This window comes from Hirsutella rhossiliensis, assembly GCF_020360975.1.
Source record: "Hirsutella rhossiliensis strain HR02 chromosome Unknown scaffold00001, whole genome shotgun sequence".
Classification (NCBI taxonomy): domain Eukaryota; kingdom Fungi; phylum Ascomycota; class Sordariomycetes; order Hypocreales; family Ophiocordycipitaceae; genus Hirsutella; species Hirsutella rhossiliensis.
The window spans coordinates 2,723,204-2,747,623 of record NW_025408667.1 but is presented as its reverse complement, the minus strand read 5'-3'; positions in this window follow the sequence as shown (position 1 = coordinate 2,747,623).

The window sequence follows — 24,420 nt, the reverse complement described above, 5'->3', positions numbered from 1 at the left end:
TATTCGGCCTATTAGATCTATTATCTATTTAACTATTATATTATTATAAAGTATAAGATATTCTTATAATCTATATAGACCTTAACTTTATACTTACTTTTAAGAAAATAGTATCGAAATTCTTTAAAAGCTTAAATAATTATAAGGAATTCTTTATTATAGATAGGGTAATTAAGTTCTACGCTATATAGCTTTTTCGAGTAGAATATAATTAGTTATAGTCTTCCTTTATCGTCCTTTTATCTAATTTATACTCCTAGAGTAAAGTCTAATATATTAGTTTTAAGTTTAATTTATCGTTTTAGATTAAAGGTAGTTAAGACTAGTTCTTATATAATCGTAGTTTTAATATATTCGAAAGCTTCGTTAGCTTTATCGTCCTATATAAATTCTTTTTCCTTCTTTATTAAGTCGTATAATAGTATAATCTTTCCGAAATCTTTAATAAATCGTTAGTAGTAATTTATAAATCCTAGGAAACTTTATATATCCTTAACGTTCTTTAGCGTTAGCTATTCTTTAACTAAGTTAATTTTATCTTATTATATTTATATCTCTTTTAGTAAGATCGTATATCTAAGGAAGTCTACTTCCTATATATAGAACTTACTTTTCTTTAGTTTAACTAGTAACTTTATATTTTAAAGTACGCGGAGTAACTTATAGATATATTCCTTATATTCTTCTAAGGTATCCGAGAAGATTAGGATATTATCTAGGTATACTACTATAATGATATCTAAGTATTCGTATAGGATATTATTAATTATCTATTAAAAGGTAGCTAGTATATTTATAAGTCTAAATAGTATTACTAGATATTTAAATAGTCCGAATTTCGTTCTAAAGGCTATTATCTATTTATATCCCTTTTTTATATATATTAAGTTATAGGCGCCTTTAAGATCGAGAGCTATAAACTATTTTTTACTATATAGTCGATCTTATAGTCTCGATATAAGCGGTAATAGTATTCGGTCCTTTATTATAATATCGTTTAAGCGTCTATAGTCGATAACTAGTTATAGCTTACCGTTTTTCTTTAAAATAAATATAACTAAGTAGCTTACTTTAGATATTAACGTTTATATATATCCCTTTTATAGATTTTCGTTAAGGTAGTCGTATAGCGTTTATAGTTACTTTTCGTTTAGGTTATAGATCTTATAGAACGTCGGCGTTATTCTATCCTTAAGATAAATTTTATAGTCCTATTAGCTATATTTAGGTAACCTTATCTTAAGTTCTTCTTTAAAGAGTTTATTATATTTCCGGTATTCCTATAGGATATTCTTTATTCTATCTTATAGGCTTTATTCTTTCTTTTAAGAGCTAGTTTCTCTTAACTTAAGCTCTTTATTAATTTATTTAAGGCCTTTCCTTAAAGTAGTAATAACTCTTTAAATCTTTATATTATATCTTTTATTTTATTTATATTAGATACTAGGTTATATAGCCGTGTTAGTTAGTACGTAGGTCTTATTAATCGATTTTATTATATCCGCTAGTTCGGTTACTATTTTCGTTTATATCGCTAAAGCCCGTAATAATTTACTTAAACGATTATCCCTTTTATCCTATTTAGTAGCTAAATTATCGTAAAATTTTACTTTCTCCTAAATCTACTAGTCCTAGAAACTTATATCTTCGTTCTAATATAGCTAGCTAGTTTTCTAGTTAATTAGTAGGTTGCTCTCCTATAGCTATAAAAGTCTTAATATAAGGTTATATTCTTTAATATCTATAATATCGAAGTTAACTTATTTATTATAGCCCTAGATATTAATATCGAGGTAATTAATCTCTATATTAATAATTCTATTATTATAGTTAAAGGCCTCTCCTTTAATATTTATAAGTTTATATAGATCTTTCTTATATCTTTATATAAGTCGGTAACGATTAATAACTCTAGGTAAAACGTAATTACCTATCGTGCTATAGTCTAAAAGTATACGCGTATAATATCCTATAATTTAGATATCTAATACTATTTAGTTACTATAGCTTACTATTACTATATATAGGGTCCTTAGATCTTATTATATTATACTAGTCTATAGCCCTTTTATAGATAGCGTACTTTATTTTTTACTTAGTCCTTATTCGTTTTATTTAAGTATTCTTCTTTAATTTATTATTAATATCGTTTCTTTATATTTTTATTATATAGTATCGTATTAGGGCTTAAGAGACTAATTTCTTATAGCTAATTAAAGATTTCTTATTTCTTAACGCTATATCGTTTATATTATACTACTTCGTAGTTAATTACGTACTATACTTTATAATTCTATTTATTTTCGTACTAAAGGTTAAGCTTTCGTTCTATATCTTTTTATTTTATATATAGTATTTCTATATCGATTCTTCCTTAGTTAAATACGGCTTATAGCCTTTATATATATTACTAATAATCTTTTAGTATACTATTATATTATTTATACTATACTTATACTTTTTTATATTTATAAACTCTATAGTTTAGGTATATATATTCGTTATAATCTTCTTCGTTATATTTAATTCGTTACGTAAGTCTTTAAAAGATTAATAGTTTAGGTGCCTTAAAGCGAGTAGCGCTATACTATTCCTCTATTTTAGCGTGTTTATAGATTTTATATATCTCCGAAAGATATCTTATTAATAAACCGTAATTATCGCGGTATTTAAGTAGCGTACCGTAATCGGGTTCTAATAATATAACTTAGTCGTTTTAGTAACGTTAATCGATTTTCTAGTAGTCTAGTTCTATACTTATATAGGGTTTCGAAAGTACTTATCCTTTAAACCTAACCGGGAAGGCATTATATCGTGCCTTTATCTAAAAGTATATTATATAATTTAGGTAGACGTATAATATCTATAAAATATACTTATAGTGCTTATAAGTAAGTAGTATTTATAGATCGTTTTTAAACTCTCCTTATAGTTACTATTCTTATTATAGAGCTATAAAGGTATCGACTATAGTAATAGCTATAGCGTAGTCTCCTTTACGTAGTACCGGTTAATATTAAATTAATATAGCTTATTAGATTTCTATAAGAATTTAAGGTATTTATTAGGTTCTAATTTTAAGTATTTCTTTAAATTCTTTAAAGTATAGAGTATATTCTCTAATTATAGTATTTTCCCTTGGTAATAAGGGTAGTAGTATAAGTTCGTTCTTATCTTTTATTTCTCTAAGTATTTCTTATTCTTTAAAGCTTATATCGTTAATACTTCGTTATTTCTCCTTAGGTTATTATCTAAGTTTTATAAATATAAGGGCTACGTCCGTATCTTCTTTACTATATTATTAGTAGACTACCTATCGTTATTATCGATTTTTACTTTATATATCTTCCTAGAATCGTTTACTATTCTTTTTAATTTAGTCTTAAGAGACTCCTTTAAGATAAGGGTATTCCGGTTCTATAAATTTAACTTATTTCTATATTTTAAGATCCCTTCGTTATATTATTATAAGGGTCTTCTTTAATAGCTTTAGGAACTATCTAGTACCGTTCTTATCGCTTAAGTATACTATATATTCGTCGTTATAGTATATAGTCTAACTAAGGAGTTTATACTTTAGTTCCTATCTATTAATAGCGTTTAGGTATTTCTTACCTTTTAGGGCTAGTACCTAGTAGGTTTTCTTCTCCTTATAAGGTTATCTATATTCTTTAAAGTAATATCTAAGTTTCCTATAGTTAAAATACTTTCCTTTACTTTTCTATATTATATCTAGATCTATCCTACCTAGGTTAGTTATATAGGCGTAGGTAATAGGAGTTTCGCGCTTCTTTTTATAGTTAGCGTATTAGTTAAAGTTATTCTTATAAAAAGGGTTCTAGTTTCCTCTTCCTTATTTCTTTTCTTAGCGTCGCGTATACTATCTATCGTCGATTTATACTACTATAGTAATATAGTTTAAGAGGCCGTTAGGTCGATCTTCCTTATAAAGTTCATCCTTAACTTATTCCCTAAGTCTATTATAGAATCGTAATATAAGGGGTTCGTCGTCCTATTTAAGTTTTAAGGTAACTTAATAGAATTTAGTAGTATAGTCCGATACTAAGGTCCTTTATCGGAGTTCTTAAAGTTTTTATTTAGCTTCTCGTTCTTTATTAGTTATTCTAAATACCTTAGTAATAGCTTCTTTAAATCCTTAGAAACTAATAAAGACTTCGTCCGTTTTACTATTTCGTTATACTAGTTAGTTATTAAGATAGTCCCTTATAATAGGTCTAAACTAAGCGAGTGCTATTCTAGATAAATAATTTCCTACGTAGAGTACTTTTTCGACTAGGTTTAAAAGTTTCGTTAGGTAAAACCGATAATAGGCCTTAAGTTAAGTAAGAAAGTCTTAAAGAGTACTATAAGTACCGTTAAATAGTCCTAGCTACTTTAGTTTAACTACTTCTCTAAGGTCTCTAACTTATCCGTTGCCTCCTTTATTCCTAAGTAACTATACCTCTTATTAAAGGGTAATAATCTCGCGTATTATATCCTAAGGTAATATAGTAGCTCTAGAGTTAGTTAATCTAGTTTACTATATAGGTATATTAATAGTTATAATATTACTTAGAGTAACGTAGTATTATACTAAATAAGAGCTTTTAACGTATAACGACTGTTATTATTCCTAAGGGATAAACCTATCGAGGGGTTTATATTAGTAGATATAATAGGGCGTGGTCTAAGCAATAATAAGTATATTACGTTAGTAATAAGTCGAAGGTCGTAGACCGTAGACTATAACTAGGTAATTAAAATTAGAGATAGAATCGTAATAAAGATCTATATTAAAAGCTAGAGAGCTATCTATCTAAAGGAGTAAAAGTAGGTAGCTATATATACCTATAGAGACTATCCTTAGATTATAGGCCTAGCTATAATCCCTAACGTTAGATCGTATAGGGCGTAGTAATCTTATTAATCCTAGATTACTTAGATCTCTACGATCCCCTCGATCCTATATCTATTAAATAGTCGTGCTAACTATTTATCCGTTAGGCCGTATTACGTGCTTAACGCGGTCGACCGTTAGCGGCCTAGTAGCCGTAGCCGTAATATATTAATACGAACCTAACCTAGTAAAGGGAATAAGCGCGAATATTTACTCTTTAGCTAATATTAGGTGCTAAAGTAAGGAGTCCTTATTAATAATAATATTAATCGCGGTACTTAATCTTAACTCCCTAAGAATATAAGATAGCGGAAATATAATAGCCTTTAACGCTAACCTAAAGTTAATAGTTAACTAGGTAATAACCCCCCCCCCTAAATAGTAAGGATCTTTATCGGTCCTACGTTACCTCGGCTAAGGAGTAGCTTATTCTCTTACTTAAGTCCGTCCTATTAATAAATAGATAGTTACTCTAAGCTTATTTTTATTACGTATTAAAGGGACTATTAGCGCGTAGTAAAGATAAACCCTATAGACTTATAAGTAAATACGTTATTAAAAGTAGGTATAATAAAGTAAGGGTAGGAAGAAGATAGACTTATAGTAGCCTATATTTAAGTATAAGGCCCCGAATAATAATCCTATAACTATCTTACTTATTAAGCTAAGACGTAAACTAGACCTTAGCGCTAAGGGAGCAATCCTACTACTATAGGATTAACGCTTAAATCCTCCTCGTTATAATATAAGACACGGTAACTCTATAGTACCGAGCTAATTATATTTAGACCCCTAGACATAGGAAACTAAGGGGGTAGAGCGAGATATACTTTATATTATATTGCCCGCTATTAGCGGGCTAGTAGTTTTCCGCGGTAAGAATTACCCTATTCTATTTAGTATAGCTTACTTCGTTAGTACTAGACTTTACTAGGCCCTAGATAATCCTCCCGCCGCTAACTTAATATAAGAGAGGTTAAGATAGTATTATTAATTTCGATATAAGTATAACTTAATTAAGGCTTCTATAGGTAAGCCCGTAGTATATAATAGTCTTACCTAGCTTTAGTAATATCTATATTCGCGCCTTATAAGTTAGTATTTATATAGTTTAGGGGTCCTTATAGGATATAAGTAGCGGCGCCTATAGATTCTACCTTATAAACTAGTCTCTCGTCTAAGCCTATATCCGATACTTATAATAAGAGATAAAGAGGGTATTATTACTAACTTACGCGCTTAAGTCGATTATTTTCTTAATATTAATATAAACGTATTTCTATTAGCTAAGTAGTTAAATAATAATAAGCTTAGTAAGTTAGATACTAATAAATAAGTAAGTATAGGGCGGTCTATTATAGGACACCCTACGGTCGATAATCTAGGTACCTATAACGATATCGGCCTTCCCTAAGGAAGTCACCTCTAACTCCCTAAGGCTCCCCGTAAAAGAAGGAACCTAGAAGCTACTAGGTAAACTCCGGGAAATCACCCAGAAATCCTAGAAACGATAACTAAGCGGATTATATAGACGTTTTACGGAGATTTCCCTTAAGGATATATTATATAGGGAATATACTATAATTTCCCGAGTAATAATAGCTCCTTAGGGATTATACCGATATTTCCCTAAGAAGTTACTATAAGAATATAGTAGGGAAATTATAGAGAAATACTTATACCTACCTAGGGAAAATACTAGGAAATGCCGCTAATACGCTATACTACTATCGCACGATTATAAGGTTAAGATATTACTCGGTTAAAACCTTAAGTAAGGTCTTACGCTCGCTATAGTATATATAGAAGATAAAGAACCCGCTAGATCTTAGGCGGGTAGAAAAGAATATAGATAGTTATTACTACTCTTACTTTAACTTATAAGACTAGTAGCTAGTCTATATTTAATGCGCGTAATAACTTATAGTAGCTAGTCTATATAATACGTTTAATTACGTCTAGTAGCTAGTCTATTTAATTACTTATTAAACCTATACTAGATCTAGGTAGACGGTAAGGTTAATATACTAGCCCTATACTAAGGGACTAGTATATAATAAATAGTAGTAATTCCTATTCCCTTAAATATCTATTCTCCTAGAGTCTATATTTAGTAGAACGGAAGATATAAAATAAGGAAAGGAATAAGTTAACCTCGACCTATAAACCTTAATATCTTCTTAGGAAGAAAGCTCCTACTTATATACTAACGAATACCGGCTTCTTAATTTCTTTTTATAGAAGAAATACTTAGGGAACTCCGGATAAAGGTAGAACTTCGACGTATTAAAGCTTAAGTATTATAGAGCTTCTATTAGCGGTTAGAAAGATACTTATTTCTAGGATATTTCCTATTAAGTGCCTACGAAAATAAAAGATAGCTAGATCGCCTACCTTAGCGGTAGGAACGACGCTTAGAGGAATTAAGAGTAGAACTTCTACGATACGACTTACTAGCCTACCTAGCCGATCGTTAAAACCTATAGGAACGAATTAATAACCTAGAATATATTCTAGCGACGAGGCAATATTAGCTATAAGTAATAGAGCTATATAGAAATCGGTATAGTATAACTTCCCCCGCCCTACCCTAACTACCTTTATTAAAAGGATAAAGCCCTAGAAGTTTACTAAGAAGTTCGCTAAACTATAATAAATAAAATAGGGAAGAACCTTTAAATAATACTACCCTTAGCGGTATATTCGCGATAATAACCCTAGCGAACTAGCTAGTAAGTCTAATTATAGAAGAAGCTCTTATAAGACTACTAGTAAAAGCTATAGTAAGAGAAACTAAGGATAATACTACCGTAAACCCTCCTTAAGCACTTATAGTATATATTAGACTAAAAGATATAGGGAAGTTTAACCCTACTAGCCCCTTCGATATAACGTTTAACGTCCTTAAAGAAACTAAGAAAACGATTATATATATAAGTATCGATCGATTTATCGATTCCTTAAAATAGGTAGCTATCTATAGACCGGAATACGCTAATAAACTAATAATACTAATCCCTAGCTTACTCTACGGAACCGCTATCGAATAGTATTCCGGCGATCTTAGCGAGTCCGACTAAGCTATACTTTATACCCTAGACTAAGGATATACCGCCTAGTATACTAAACTATAAAAACGCTTCGCTATCTAGCTAAAAGTAGCTTTAAGATCGTTATAAATAAAACGATTTACTACCTTAGATATTATAAATAGAGCCGACTTCTATAAATAGATATTAAAGCTCCGCTAAAAAGCAAAAGTAGTACTATACTTAGAAGAGCACCTTATTATACTAATCTATTAACGACTAAACGTATTACTATAAGAATTATTCCGCTAACCTATTAGTCTAGAATTATTTAATACCTAGATTAATAACTATAAGTAACTTATCCTATAGTTAGAAACTAAGCTAACGGTCGGGTTATAAGGGAAGATAAGTAATATAGTAAAAGGACGCGTATAAGGTAAGTTACGCGAAACTAAGAACGAGACTATAGTAAACTCTACCTTATTTATAGCTAAACTAACTAGCTAGAAACCCTAGGAACGAGGATAATTCTAATAGAAAGGAAATATAACGACTATATTAAGATAGAATAATCTACGCTAAATAGATAGGGGCCTAGCACTAAACTAGTTAACTAGTCCCTAAACCGGACTATAGCCTTAGGATTCGAAACTAAAGGAGGGCTCTTAGGAAAACCTAATCGTTATTAACCTCGCCTATTAGCTTTAAGCGGCACTAACTAACGACTAGGGCGGGATCTATCTTTCCTAGGAAATATAATACTAAATCCTATTTACCTAGGACGAAGGGCTAGAAGATAGTAATACTACCGCTAATATAAGAGAAGAAACTAAAGAAGTAGAAGATAAGATTCTATTTATTCCCGATATAATAGAACTAAAACCTATAGGACCGAGCCGTTCGCTTAGAATACTAAGGAACTAGCTAATTATAAGAGCGGCGCTATAAACCGAAATATTAGATCTATTAAAGCTATCTTAGTTTACGTACGCTTAGATATCTATCTTTAGAACTAAAGGCCTAGACTAGCTATTAAACGTATATATAGACTTTAGTATAGCCTACTTTATAATTAAGGAAGACTAGCTTAACTACTTTAACGATATAACCCTTAATATAACTTAGTAGGTCCTACTATCTAGTATAAGGAAAAGCTAAACTAAGGGTTAGGCGACCTTAATAATAAATATCCTAGGAAAATAAGGAACGGGATTTAAGGTTAGATAGTTTACTATCGGCGCCTAGGTAGTCTAGACCCTATCTATAGGATTATTGCTTAAATAAGATTTCTTAGTACTAAACGAAGTTAATATCCTAAATTCTAAGGGAATAATATCTATTAGCTTATACGGCAACCTAATAGTTATAGCTCGCTTAACCTAATAGGGCTATACGATCTATCGTCGGGTTATATACTAAGCCGACGTCGACGTCCCTATATATAGGATAGAACGCCTACCAGCGTAGATTAAGAACGTATTAAGGGATCGTAACTTAATATTCTTTCCGAGAGACCTATTATTAGCCTATAACCTAATCCGAGGTATAACTCTAGTTATAGCGGTTAATACTACCGCTTACCGCGTTAGATTTAAAAAAGGATAGTACTTAGGGACGCTAGTAGACCTTAGCGACGAAATATAGTTCTTATAGATCGACCTACCTAAGGAAACCCTAGCTAGGGTAACTCCGACTAAAGAGCCGGCCGTACATAAAACTATAGAATATAGCGACCTATACTAGGTTGCTAACCTATTAGTAGAAACCCTAGAGGAAGGGAGCCCTAAGTCCGCTAAAGGGGAACTCCCTTTATAGATATATAGCTAGACTCCGAACTATAAGATTAGGATTTTATAAGACTATAGCCTTCTAGAAATAACTACTTTAAAGGACGTTAAAATCTATAATTAAAACCTTATATTTATAGAAAAGATCTAATATATAGTCGCCTCCTTCCTAACCCTATAAAAGGACTAAGGTACTATTAAGGTCTACCTAAACTACTATATACGTATTCCGCTAATAGAAAATTAGTACTTATATAAACTAGCGTCTAGGGCTTTGTCACACATAGGATATCAGCCTCCAACAGTCTGACCCCTATTCGCACAGTCCGTTTCACATTTCCCCACAGAAACTTCTAGGAGGCATCATCAACGCATCAGTGGCTTCCAGATGATCTGATCAGATGCTTCCATTCACTACCATTCCCTTCCATTCTCATATTCAGGCAGTCTATAAAGATCTCGCCTCTTTCCCACCTTAGATAGCAGAATCAAGAGTCTTCCAGTCCCTGATCTTTATGCCCACTTGCTCATCCTCCGTGCGATAGTTATGAGCCCGGTCTGCCATTGACTGGGTATCTTATTCTCGTTCATTCCGCTGCGCAGAATAGCTTCCACAATGAGCTCAGCTCTAGATCTTGATGGCTCTTCCAAGGGCACCGTGCTCAACGGCCCTTGCGACTGGAAACAATGGATTTCTATCATCAAGAAATTCGCCACGTCCACAGTCTTTGGGACTTTCTGGACCCTGCCGTCAAGGAGGGTAAGCCGGTTCTTCAGCAGCCAGTTGAACCAACATTCCGACAAATCAACCACGAAGCATCTGATCTCGTGGATCTGACCTCGGAGGAATTTCGCCGTCTCGAATTCCTCCACACCCAATACCGCTCGAAGCTTCATGGTATAGGGATCAAGTGAAGGCACTCGCCAGCCTTCAACAACACATCGTCAAGACCATCGGCAACTACTACAGCACCATTGCCGAGGAACACGACGTTGCAAAGCAACTTGCCTTGCTTCAGGCTCGTGTGGCCCCAACCGACTGGGCACTCGAGAGGAAGTTGTTCAGCGTTATCGTTCCACCTTCAGTCGCCAAACAGGACCAAGATCGAAGCTTGGGTCACCCAATGGCAGAAAGTCCTCACTGAGGCAAAGCAATTAGGGCTTCCTGATGTCCAGGACCTTCGCCCTACCCAAGATTTCCTACAGGCTGTTTCGTCCATCAACGCCCCATTCACAGACTATTGGGTCAACAAAATGGAAGACGAGGCCGTATTCGGCAAGCCTGAGTGGAAGACCGACTTCCCGGACGGCATTAAGATCAGTGAGATCTTTGAACGAGCTCACCGAATCAAGGCCGCCAACAACAGCAAAGGATCATTCGGAGCTGCCTTCCAAGGCAAGGGGAGAAATCGGAGAGGAAAGAGGACAAGCCTAAGTGGTCTTCAAGCAAGAACGCTGATGGTGTTCCTATGTGTGTCTGCGGAGAATATCACCGCTTCGTAGATTGCTTCTATCTCATCAAATCAGCTCGGCCTGATGGCTGGACTCCTGATCAGAAGGTTGAGAAGAAGATCAAGGAAATCCTCGACTCCAATCCATGGGCAAAGAAGATGACGGAGAAAGCACAAGACTTCAAGAAGAAGGAAATGGAGAAATCGTCCGACTCCTCCGTTAAAGGCACAGCGTTTGCCGGTCTTCTACCAGCTCCTGACAACACACCGCCTCCTCAACACCTCCATCAACCAGTTTCTCGACGGGAAAGGCAGTCTACCCGCTGTATGACTCCTTTATCCTGATTCCGGATCAGACACACACATTTGCAACAACCGATCCCGTTTTCTTGACTACACCGCCCTTGCAGAGCCAAAAGAGCTCTTTGCAGGCGATAGTCAACTTCAGATCCTTGGCTACGGCACAGTCCGTATGAAGCTTGAAGAAGGAGGACTTTTTCAGCTCAACGAAGTTGCCTTCGTGCCAAAATTCCACACCAACATCGCATCCCTCGACCGCTTTCTTGCGAAGGGATACAACTGGAATCCACTATCTGGACGCGTCTCTAAAGACGATCAGATTATATTTCATACGAAACGCCGCTTTCGTCAACCGGTCATCGAGTTCAACCCGATTAAGGAGGACTCTCACGCCTCCAACTTCACATCTTCATCTGCACCTCGCGCAGTGAAAACAGCAGATGCTACGCTTTGGCATAAGCGCCTAGGTCACTTGAACGCTCAAGCCCTAGAGCATCTTGTTGAGAACACGACGGGTTCGAAGATCAAAGGCCCAGTTACCATCGATTGCACCGCGTGTTCCCTTGGGAAGGGAAAGAAGGTCGTCTCGCCGAACCCCTCAAAACCGAGCCCCAGACCATTCTGGAGAATCTACGTTGATATCTTCAGTATGAACACCTCATTCAACGGCAAGGAAGCTGTTCTTCTTATCAAAGATGAATTTACAAGCATGATCTTCATCTACCTTCTGAATGACGCGACACAAGGGTCCGTTATGACTGCTTTGAGAAACCATGAGGCAATGATTCAACGCCAATGGAATCTCAATATTTGCATTATCCACCGTGATAACGATCGTTCTCTTCAGAGTGCGTATGAGAGCTGGATCGAGGAAAGGATTCAAGATGAACCTTCTGCCCTTACACTCCTGCTCAAAACGGCTCTGCAGAGCGATCTGGGGTAATATCTGCCCAGGCCAGAACAATGGGAATTGATGCCAATTTACCATCTGATCTTTGGCCAGAGACTTGGAAAGCTGCAGTGTTTTTGCACAACAGATCGCCCATGCAGAACCACAGCTTCCGAACGCCTTTCCAGCTGCTTCATCAGTGGCTGCGAGACAACAACAGAGACATAGGCTACCAGCAAGACCAGCCTGACATCACGTTTCTCAAGGCATACGGCTGCAGAGCCTATCCTTGACACCCCAGGCCCTTCAGAACAGACAGAAGAAGGACCTAAAGACCGACCTCACACAGAAATCGGTTATCTCGTTGGATATGATTCCACGAACATTTTCAGGATCTGGATTCCGTCCACATCAGAAGTCCGAAGGGTCCGAGATGTGACCTTCAATGAAAGCATCTTCTATGACGGAAATGATCAGCCACCAGAACCTATCCCACAGCGCGTGGAAGTACAGCTTCCAGCCCACATCGAGGACGAGTCGGATTACGAGAAATCCCCACTCAAATCGATGAACCTGAACCTGACCCCGTTGAGCAATCTCCCTCAACCTCAGACCAAGGAGACGCCACCACGATTGTGGTACAACGAACCATCTGATCATGAGGACTCGGATGATCAGGATGAGTTTCATGACATTCAGCACCCATATCCGACACCGGACCCCGGTCCGAGTGACTCTCAGCCACGGCGCTCAGCCCGCACTCCAAAGCCTCGCAAGCTCAGTGCTTTTCGACCAACACTAAGGGTCAATTCCACAGCTCTCTTTCTCGGCAGAAGAAAACTTCACAGACGACACCTTCCTCCCGAACCTACGACGTATAAGGAACTTCGCACCCACAGATTTGGTCCTCAGTTCAGAGAAGGAGCCCACGCCGAGTGGAAAGCACTCCAACAGAGAGGAACCTTCAGAGCGGTCCCCAGAGACCAGGTCACGGGCAAGCTTTGCCACTTACCTGGGTCTTTAAGTATAAGTTCGACAAGCATGGCTTTCTTACAAAGTTCAAAGCCCGTCTTTGTGTTCGAGGAGATCTTCAACAGCTAGGTGACAAGGACACCTATGCAGCAACCCTTGCAGGACGTTCTTTCCGGATTCTCATGGCCATCACCGCCAAATTCGACCTTGAGACCCGACAGCTCGACGCAGTTAATGCCTTCACAAACGCCCTCTTAGAAGACGAGGAGGAGGTCTATGTAGCCTTCCCAGACGGATACTACAGACAGGGATGGGCTCTTCGCCTCATGCGAGCCCTCTATGGCCTCCGACGGTCCCCTCTTCTTTGGCAGAAGGAACTCACTGCTGCATTCAGAGAGCTTGGTCTTACACAGTGTCCCGACGAACCCTGCATCTTCCAGAACGACTGGCTCACTGTTTTCTTCTTCGTTGACGATATTGTTTTCCTCTATCGCAAGGAAAACGAGGACGCAGCTGATGAGATGGTTGCAGCCCTCAAGAGGAAGTACGCGATGACAGACCAAGGGAATTACAATGGTTCCTTGGTATCAGACTCTACGTTGCTAGGGATCTAGTTTCTTTCTTCAGTTTGCACTGCCCACTAGCCAGCACAACCTGGGGTATGTCACACATAGGATATCAGCCTCCAACAGTCTGACCCCTATTCGCACAGTCCGTTTCCACATTTCCCACAGAAACTTCTAGAGGCATCATCAACGCATCAGTGGCTTCCAGATGATCTGATCAGATGCTTCCATTCACTACCATTCCCTTCCATTCTCATATTCAGGCAGTCTATAAAGATCTCGCCTCTTTCCCACCTTAGATAGCAGAATCAAGAGTCTTCCAGTCCTGATCTTTATGCCCACTTGCTCATCCTCCGTGCGATAGGCTTACCGCTTAGCTAGAAGGATAAGGCACTAATCGACTAGACCTATAAGGACCTATACTAAAAGGGGCGTATAGAATAGGCCATAAAGGTAACCCCGTTCGCTTACCCTATATTCGTAGTTTAGAGAACTATATATAGTAACGAAAAGGGCCGAATAGTAGTAGACCTACGCGCTCTTAATAGCGTAGCTCTCCTAGACGCCTACTTAATACCGCTTTAAGGAGATATAATCTTAAAGCTATAGGGGAAACGCTTTATTTCCGCTATAAACGCTCGGTCTTTCTTTTATTAGTTCCTTATCTATAAGAAGTATCGGGAAAGGTTTATAGTAATTAGCTATAGAGGATTAAAATAACTAACGGTAGCCTTAATAGGATATAAGAACTTACCTATATACGTTTAAAGATTTATAGACTAAATCCTTTAAGAATATATAGAATATTCCTCTAAGTATATTAATAATATCGTAATATACTTAAATATAGAAGATAACTACGTTCGTTACCTTTAGGCTATCTTCTAACTCTTCGTAGACTATAACCTAGCCCTAGCTAGATCGAAATTATTCCTAGGCTACCTATCTATAAAACTATTAAGATTTTAAGTTAATAGTATTAGCCTAATAAACACCGAAGAATAAGTATAGGCATTATAGGATATAGAGTTTCTAAATACCCTATAAGTACTAGAAAAGTAGCTCGGCTTAATTAACTAGCTACGGCACCTAGTAGCTTACTTCTCTTAGAGGGTAGAGGCGCTCTAAGTTCGGAAAATAGCGATACTTAAGGAAGTACGGGATAGTTAAGCGCCGCCTAAAGGACCGGTAAGGAATAGATATACCTCTAAGATAATATACTAACCTTCCTTAGCGGAGGAATAGGCCTTTTAAGATATTATAAACGCTCTTATAGAACTAACGTAGCTATACTATTTCGACCTACGATAGCTATTATTCCTATAAATCGACGCTAGCCGCGAGCTAGGCTTTATAGTAGTAGCCTTCTACCTTATACCGGGGGTAGACTAGAACCTAAGAAGGACCCCGCCTTAGATAAGTATCTAGCTAATCCTTTACCTTAGTAAACGCTTAACTAGCGGAGAACCTAAATACTAGCCTATAGAACTTAAAGTCGCCTATCTTTCCTAGGCTTATCGGAAGCTCTAGTCGTATATTATCTCTACCTTACTACTAAAGGTCGTCGTGCTAACTAACTACGCCGCTATAAGTATAATCTTAAAGTAAATATCGTTATTTACTACTAGTATAAAGATAAATAATTAGCTTATACTTACTTTATAGTACCTTAGCTAGTTTCCCTTAAAGGTCTATTATATTCCCGGAACCGTAAATATCCTTACTAATATACTATCTCGACTACTATCTATAATATCTAGGAAATATAAACCTAGGGAATTATACCGCGTCTAGGAAGATAAAGTACTAGTCGAATACGTATATATAGTTATAGAATCCTTTATCTAACCTAACCTATGCCGGAAGATCTAAGAAGTATATATAGAAGAACCTAGGTAGGCTAGTATACTAGAGTAGCTTAGAAGCGATAAGTCCTAGGTTAGTCTCTTATTCGTTAAGCGGAATAAGTTACTTTACTTAGTTAAGACCTAAGGTCGTTACCGGCTCTATATCCCTACTACCTACGCTAAGGAAATTATCGCCGATAACTATACGCGTAAATTCTACCTTAGACGGCGAAGGATATAAGAGGAATTATCCTCTACGTTCGCTATTACTAGCCTTAAGAAGCTTATCGATAGCTTTATCGATAAGTATAACGCTTACTATAGGAACTAAACTAACCGGTTAAAGGCCCTTAGTAAGTTGGTTCCGATTACTTCCCTAGCCTTACCTTTTTATATAATAGCTATAGATTTCGTAATAAGGCTCTTAAATGTCTCCGCGGACCGAACTCTATAAATACTACCTATTAAGGTCTACTATAATATACTACTAATAGTAACTAATAAGTTCTTAAAAATAGGGCTCCTTATCTTAGGCTATAACTAGTTTACCGCGGAGGACTAAGCTAAGGTACTATTTACTAAGTTAATACGCTATAACTAAGGGATTCCTACTTAGATTATTTCCGACTAGGACCCTAAGTTCTTTTCGGCGTTTTAAAAGGGACTATAGATAGCGTATAGGTCTAAGTTACTAGTATCTATAGCTTAGTATCCCTAGACCGACGGCTTATTAAAATAACGTAACTAGGTAGTTAAAACTACGCTTTAGTTCTTTATAACTAACTTCCTATCCCGTTAATAGGTTAACGTATTACTATTACTTTAATTTACCCTTAATAACTCTTACTCCTTAGTAATTAGCACCTCTTTAAGCGAGCTACTAACCGGGATATAGATAGATAATAGTAAGCGATACCTTAGGGAAGGCCCCCTATAGATAGATAGGGAGATACTCTAAGACTAGGCTAGGATCTCGATCGCTCTAGCCTAGGCGGGAATAAAGAAGCGGTATAACGCGAAGTACCGAGCGCTAGAGTTTAAGCCTAGGGACTAGGTATAGCTCTAGCTAGGGAAAGGATATAGCGTAGCCGGCGGATAAGTAGTAAAGTTAAAGGAGCGCTATATAGGACTATTCGAAGTCCTTAAATAGATTGGCTATCTAGCCTACCGCCTCGACCTAGCCGGATCCTTAAATATCTATAACGTCGTTTCCGTTATATAGCTATAGCCGGCTAAACGACTAAACGCCCGACCCGGCCTAGAACCTAATACTAACTACTAGGAAGTCGAAAGAATCCTTAACTCTAGAACTTATAAATATAGCTAAGGGACTACTTATACGGAATACCTTATTAGCTAGAAAGGCTAGCTAAGTAGCTATAATTCCTAGGTAGCCGCTAAGGATATTATCGCCGAATACCTTATCGAAGAATTTAACGTATAGTAAGGAGCGTTATAAGGTTATATTACCTATACTTAAAAGCTCCGCGCGCGCGCTATATAACGGTATAAGCCGCTATAGCTAGGAGAGAAATAATAGTATATAGTACGCGCCGTTACTATTTATTCTCTTAGAAGTCTAAGGATAGGTTAACTAGCTAATAAGTATTAATAGGCCGCCCGCGGTAAACGGTAATCTAATATTATATTTTAGTACCTATATTTATTTTATTTTAGGAACCCGATTTCCCTATCCTTTTACGCTCCCCTTTCTATACTAAACCGCGCCCCTCTTATACTTATATTTAAGGTTCCCGCTATCTAAGGCTATAAGTATCGTAGTAAGGACCTAGTATTTTACTAGTATTTCTCCGACTAAATCTACCGCCGACCGCCGCGCCTAAGCCTTAAGGGGTTCCGACGAGTAGTCTAATTATATAGGAATAAAGTAGAGCTCCTCCGAAACCTTAAGTCTAATATAGCCGCTTTTACTAAGTAAAAGTAAGATAATTATAGTATATATACTAACTACCGCGACCTCTTTACTAAAGAAGGATATAACCTTAACGTAGGCCTAGTAGAAAATAGTATATACTACGCCCTACTATCTCTTCCCTTATCTAAAGCCCGCGACCTACGCGACCGTAACTAGCTATACTTCTCTATACTTAGTAGCGCCGCCGCTTATTATAATATTACTATAACTCCTATAACTACCTAAACTAATAGGAATATAACGTTAACTATCCGACTATAGTAGGTTAGCGCTTCCTATCGCTACGATCTTAGTACTCCTTTATACGTTTACTTCGATAACCGTGCCCTATCGCTATCGAGCTCTAGTAATTCGTTTAGTAACTCGCTACTATTAGTCTTTAGTATTATAGGAAAAACCCCTAGTACCCCTTATAATACTTATAGGTAGTTCGCCCTATTATCTAATAAGGACGAGCTTCTCCCTCTATCGCTACGCGACCTAGACGGGGCTATCTTCCCCGATAAAACTAAGACGATAACTAGCGCCCTTAGAACCGCGTAGATCGCTACTATCTTAGCCGACGTCGTTAATAAGCTCCTATCTAGATAGGTCGCCTTTACGGACGCCGAGATACTTAAGATTATTACTACCGTTACTAGCGCAAAGTACCTTCCTACCTATCTAAAGATATTCGAGGCCGCTACTATAAAGGAGCGCGAGGCTACTAGTATACTGGGAACCTACAAGTTTAAGGAGAGCCTTAAGCGTACCCTAGCTAAACCTAGAGGATCTAGTATAGTAGACCTTACCTTCGACGAGCTATTAGGAAACCTATTCGCTAAACGCTTACTCGCCGCCGCCGCGGCCCCGCCCTCTACTCCTTTTAAACGGGCTAACTTATTCGCCGAGGAATAGGCCTTAATACTAGTCCGATAGAAGCTTAACCCCTTCTAGGTTCTAAGCCGTAGAAAACCTAGACTATTCCCTATTATACCTTTTATAGTATACTACGATAACCCGGCCGATATAGATAGCTATATAGGTATCGTTTACTCTAGGTTAAAAGCACTAGTCTATAAAGCCCTAGACGCGGCCATAATTTAAGTAAATCTATTCGCTACTATCTATAAGGAGGCCGACGCCGACCTCTCGCTCGGCTAGTATGCCGCCCTTACTAAAGTGCCTGCTAGCTTTATCTATTAGTTTGCTTTCGCCGCCTACCTCTTATACGACTCGCCTAAGCTCGCCGCGGTATATTAAAGAGCGGCCCGCGTTAGCCCCCTTCGTACGCTAGTAGCGGCCCGCCCTTATATAGCTAACGTAATAGCCTATTTTAACTTATTAAACTAGAAGCTTACCGATATATACTTAGGTAGGTTCTAGAACCTAGGCCTAACTATATAGGCACTAGTAGTAGTAATCCGTAACTAGGTTCTAGCCTCTTACGATAGACTAGCTATAATGCTCCTAGTAGAACTAGCCCTAAATAACGCCTACGGCGTGCCTATCTATAGAGCCTCCGATATATAGAATACCCTAGATAACGTGCTAGTAGGCCCCGAGGATCTAATAGAGGAGGAAGCTAAGGAGGAGATTACCCGCCTTACCCCTACCCCTACGGCGTAAGATAGTCGGTTACTAGTTTAGCCTCGTTATATCCTTAGTCTTAGTCGTTTTTTCTACTAGCTTAGCTATAGAGCGCCCTTAGTTATAATTAGTTTTCCCTAGCTTAGCCGCTCTACGCCCCTAGCCCTACTTATTTATTGCCCTAGCTTAGCTACCTAGTACCCTTAGTTCTAGTAGTATTTTACTCCTAGATTAGCCGCCTCGCGCCCCTAGTATTAGTTATACTAAGTTATATCTTAAATAAGATATAAGTTATTCCCTATACTAACCTTAGAAATCTATATAACTCTACTATAATTTCCTATTAGCGCGACTCCCGCTTAAATACTATAGGAGACTAATAGGGACGTCGGTTAATTCTTTTACCCTAGGTATTTATTATAGGATACCCTACGGTCGATAATCTAGGTACCTATAATAATATCGGCCTTTCTTAAGGAAGTTACCCCTAACTCCTTAAGGCTCCCCGCGGAAGAAAGAACTTAGTAGCTACTAGGTAAACTCTAGGAAATTACCTAGAAATCCTAGAAATAATAACTAAGCGGATTATATAGACGTTTTACGGAGATTTCCCTTAAGGATATATTATACGGGGAATATACTATAATTTCCTAAGTAATAATAGCTCCTTAGGGATTATACTAATATTTCCCTAAGAAGTTACTATAAGAATATAGCGGGGAAATTATAGAGAAATACCTATACCTACTTAGGGAAAATACTAGGAAATACCGCTAATACGCTATACTACCGTCGTACGATTATAAGGTTAAGATATTACTCGGTTAAAACCCTAAGTAAGGTCTTACGCTCGCTATAGTATATATAGAAGATAGAGAACCCGTTAGATCTTAGGCGGGTAGAGAAGAATATAGATAGTTATTACTACTCTTACTTTAACTTATAAGACTAGTAGCTAGTCTATATTTAACGCGCGTAATAACGTACGGTAGCTAGTCTATATAATATATTTAATTATATCCGGTAGCTAGTCTATTTAATTACCCGTTAAACCTATACCGGATCTAAGTAGACGGTAAGGTTAATATACTAGCCCCGTACTAAGGGACTAGTATATAATACGGTCTATCTAAGTAACCCGGTGCTCTTAAGCGGCTCGGCTAAGTTAGTCGGCTTAAATTTCTCTTATTTTACCTACCCTACTAGTCTAAATAGATACTATACTATAGACTCCGTTATTAGTTATATATTATAGCTAGAGCTAAGCGGGAAAGGGAGGTAGGTTTAGTCCCTTATTATAGCGAGAGAGCTAACTATTATCTAGGCTAAAATTAGTACTATCTAAAGATAGGAGCGGAAGGAGAGGCCGACTAGGATAGCTAGCATAGATCTAGTCTAGATCCTACCGCGTCCTCTTAGCTATAGATCTTTTTATAGAATAGTCTAATAACTCCTATATCGGTTTATAACCCCTTATTACTAGATATCTAGCTAGCACCCTAAGAGATAGAAAACTAACTCTTAATAAAAGGGGGGACACTTCTTATCTTTCTTAATTTTTCTTTTATTCTCTTAACCCTTAAGGATAAAATATAGATATATTTAGTTTCTATATATTATAGCCTCTCCCTTAAAGTTTAAACTATATATTCTTATACTAAAAAGATAGTAAAAGAAAAAACACCTAGATCCCGCGCCTAAGGGATATCGTTATATTATATTAATAGAAGCTCGCGGTAAAGGCTAATCTTTATAATTTAATATAAAAGGCTTCTTAGAGATAAATAGTATACTGTAAAATAAAAATTCTACTAGAGACGTTAAATTACGGCTAATATCCTTAAGACTAAGAGGATATAATAACGCTCGATTTAACTAGCCTTACTTAGTCCGACGATATATAATCTATCTTATTATATATAGATATATATTATACTTTTAGTACTACTAGAAAAGATATCGATAAATAATTTAGTAATTCGTCTATCCCTATACCTTAGCGTAGGGTAGGTAATCTATAAGTAATTCTAGGTAGTTACCTCCTAGAGTATTATCGAATTTATAAAACTTATAGAATATTATTTAGGTTCTAACTTAAAGATAGAAGATATTAAGGAAAGGGATAAGGGGGCTACTAAGATATCTCTAACGCTAATAGACCTAGCCTTTTTAGTACTAGTATTAGATCCTACTATTACTTTTACCGATAGCGATATAGTATAAATAGCGTTAACCTAGCCTAAGGCTAGTACTACGATATAGTTACTAGACCTTTTAAGGCTCGGTATTAACTAGTATAAGAATATACCCTTATATTCCTATTTTACTATTATAAAGAAATAATAGGCATAGGGAGGCTTTATAGAATAAGCTAGTAAAAAGAGGCTCTATAATACAGTCTAAGGGAATAACCCTTAAAAGACAAAGACCTCTACTAGATAACTATACCTTCCTCTAGGAAAGGCGGGTTAGGATAAGCCTATCCTTATAAATAAAAATATGCTTAAAATGCATAAGTTAATTACGAGCAGAACGGATACCCTATTGCCAATTTTAGCCTAGTATTTTTCCGAAGATATCCGCGATACAAGAATAGGTAGGGCATAGAACATTCTAGTTAAATCCACTACTTATGCTAGAACCCATAGTCTTACGTTAACTATTACGCTACTATTAGACCACCTACTAAGTTAAGAAGATATACTATAGATAGAGCTTTTTAAGCACTATAGAATGTGCTAGAAAGCTAACTAATTGGTCCACTAGTAGGCGAGCAATGGTCTATAAAAGACAAAGGATTTCCCTAGGAGTAGTAGATAGAATAAGCAAGTTCGCAAGCATCTTTTATAACGCTATTCTTTCAATATATTATTCAGCCCCTTATATGCTCGTTATAAATTCCGGACGAAATCCTACCCTATACTCCTTCGACCGATATTTCCGCTTACGTTATCGATTACCTAATTCTACGCTTATTGCTTATACCTTCTTATAACTAGCGTAGAGGTCGCTACTATATCCCTATTTCCTTAGTAGCTTCTAGCGTATCTACTTTAGTACCCGCTAATACTAAGAGTTTATCTTTAAAGAGCCTCCTCGATAACGATACGGGCTATTAAAGCTAGCTAGATTCTTAAGGTATATAAGCAAAAGCGGAATTTTAGGAAATCAAGGAATCACGTAAGACTACGTAATAGAGGGGAAGAAGGAGTATAAGGTAGGATTTTCAATAGAATTTATTAGTAGTGTATTGGTGTGTGGAAGAGGTGTTAAAGTTAATAATTCTCTATCTATCTACTAGCGGACATGCTGTCTTATATAGACAATTATAGCTGAACGGAAGAACCTTTCGGGACCAGATTTAGGCTGCCGTATAGCCCTAAGACTAGGGAATTCCGTGATATCTCGAGTAAATCTAGAAGTGTCTTGGTTCCACTAATATTCGTGTTTAGAGGAGGTTGGTCGTGCCGGTGTTCTTAAGAGGTCTTAGCTAGCATTCTAAGCTAGCTCTGTTCCTTCGATTCCCGATTGTACGATAACCGGCAACCCGTTTAATGCATAATGACATGCAAAATGACGAGCGATTCTTGCTCTATAGGATGAGATTTTGTCTATAATTAATATACTACTTATTGGCTTATATAATCGGGAGAGTATATTATAGCTGCTTTATTTATAGTAGGAACACCGTTCCTTATATAGATATAAGCTAATAGTAAGATATCGTACTAATTTTCAAGCGGATAAAGCCACTACTAAGAGATAGCTAGGATAGTAGTAGCCCTAATAATTTATAAGAAGTAAAGAGACTAAAGTTACCTTCCGCTACTAAATATAGTACTTTACTATATTAGCTAAGCGTTTATAAGGTTGCCTCGATACTAGTTAATAGTACGATTAATACTTAAGACTAGGTTCCTAGACTATTTTAGACTCGTTATATTAATAGCAGCTATAGTAATAAATACTATAACGATCGATCGGCTATAAAGGTACTAGCCTACTATCCTATAAGCGGCTCCCGTTTAGCGACGGCGTATTAAGGCGGCCTTATTAGTCCTTTAAGCTTACGCTTAGATACTATTACGTTTTCTTTAAATTAGCCTTTAAATAAACTCGCTTCTTATTTATATAGAAATATAACGATAAGTTAACCTCGCCTACCTAGTATACTATAGTCGCTCTAAGTTAAGCCCCGCTTAGTAGTACTATTTAGTAAAGTATAGGAGATAGGGTAAACTAAATAATATAAATTATATATAATTTTCTATATAGCTCTCTTCGAAGTATTATCCTTACTATATAACCTATTACCTAAGGATATTTCGAGCAAAGTATAGCGTAGCTAGCCTATAAGTAATACCTTAAAGTAGTATTAGAACTTATATAAACGGCCTATAGGTCTAGAGAATAGTTATATAGAAACTTTTAATAAAGAGTCTTTAAGTCGTACTAATAAGAATCGCGATAAGGGTAATAAGGGTATATCTAGTAGCGACGATTATCTAAGCGCTAAAAGTAGTAAAAGAAAGGCGTTTACTAGGCGCCGCTAGTAGTCTACGCTAAAAGAACGTCGGCTAAGAGTATAGAAGAAAGAGAATAAGTTAAAGCCTTAGATTACTTTAAAGCTTAATTAGATAATAACTATAGTTAAATAATAATAGCGTAAAATAAGTAAAGAAAAGTAGTATAAACTACTTAGGGTAGTTATCGATACGATTAATATAATATCGATACCGACTAGCGATATCGATTAATATCGATATATATAAACTATCTAATTTCCTATATATATATAATTAAAAGAAGTAAGTCTTACTATTATCGGTTTTAGCTAAACTCGTTTTTAGGTCCTATTTCTAAAATTATAATATATATAGTAGCTCTATTTAAGGAAAACGGACTAAATAAAGGTCGGATTAACTACTATTAATATCGTTTAATATCGATCCTTATATTAATATAATATCGATTAGTAGTTAAATCGATATCGATATTAACTAACTACCCTAAAACTATTTAACCTATATAGTAATTTAGCTTAGCCCTCTCCTATTATATATTAGTATAACGGATAACGTAAATAAATATTTATCCGGCGAATATAGTACTATATATCTTAGAACGTTAGTTACTTAGAGCTTACTACTAGCTTACCTCTTCTCGATAGAGCT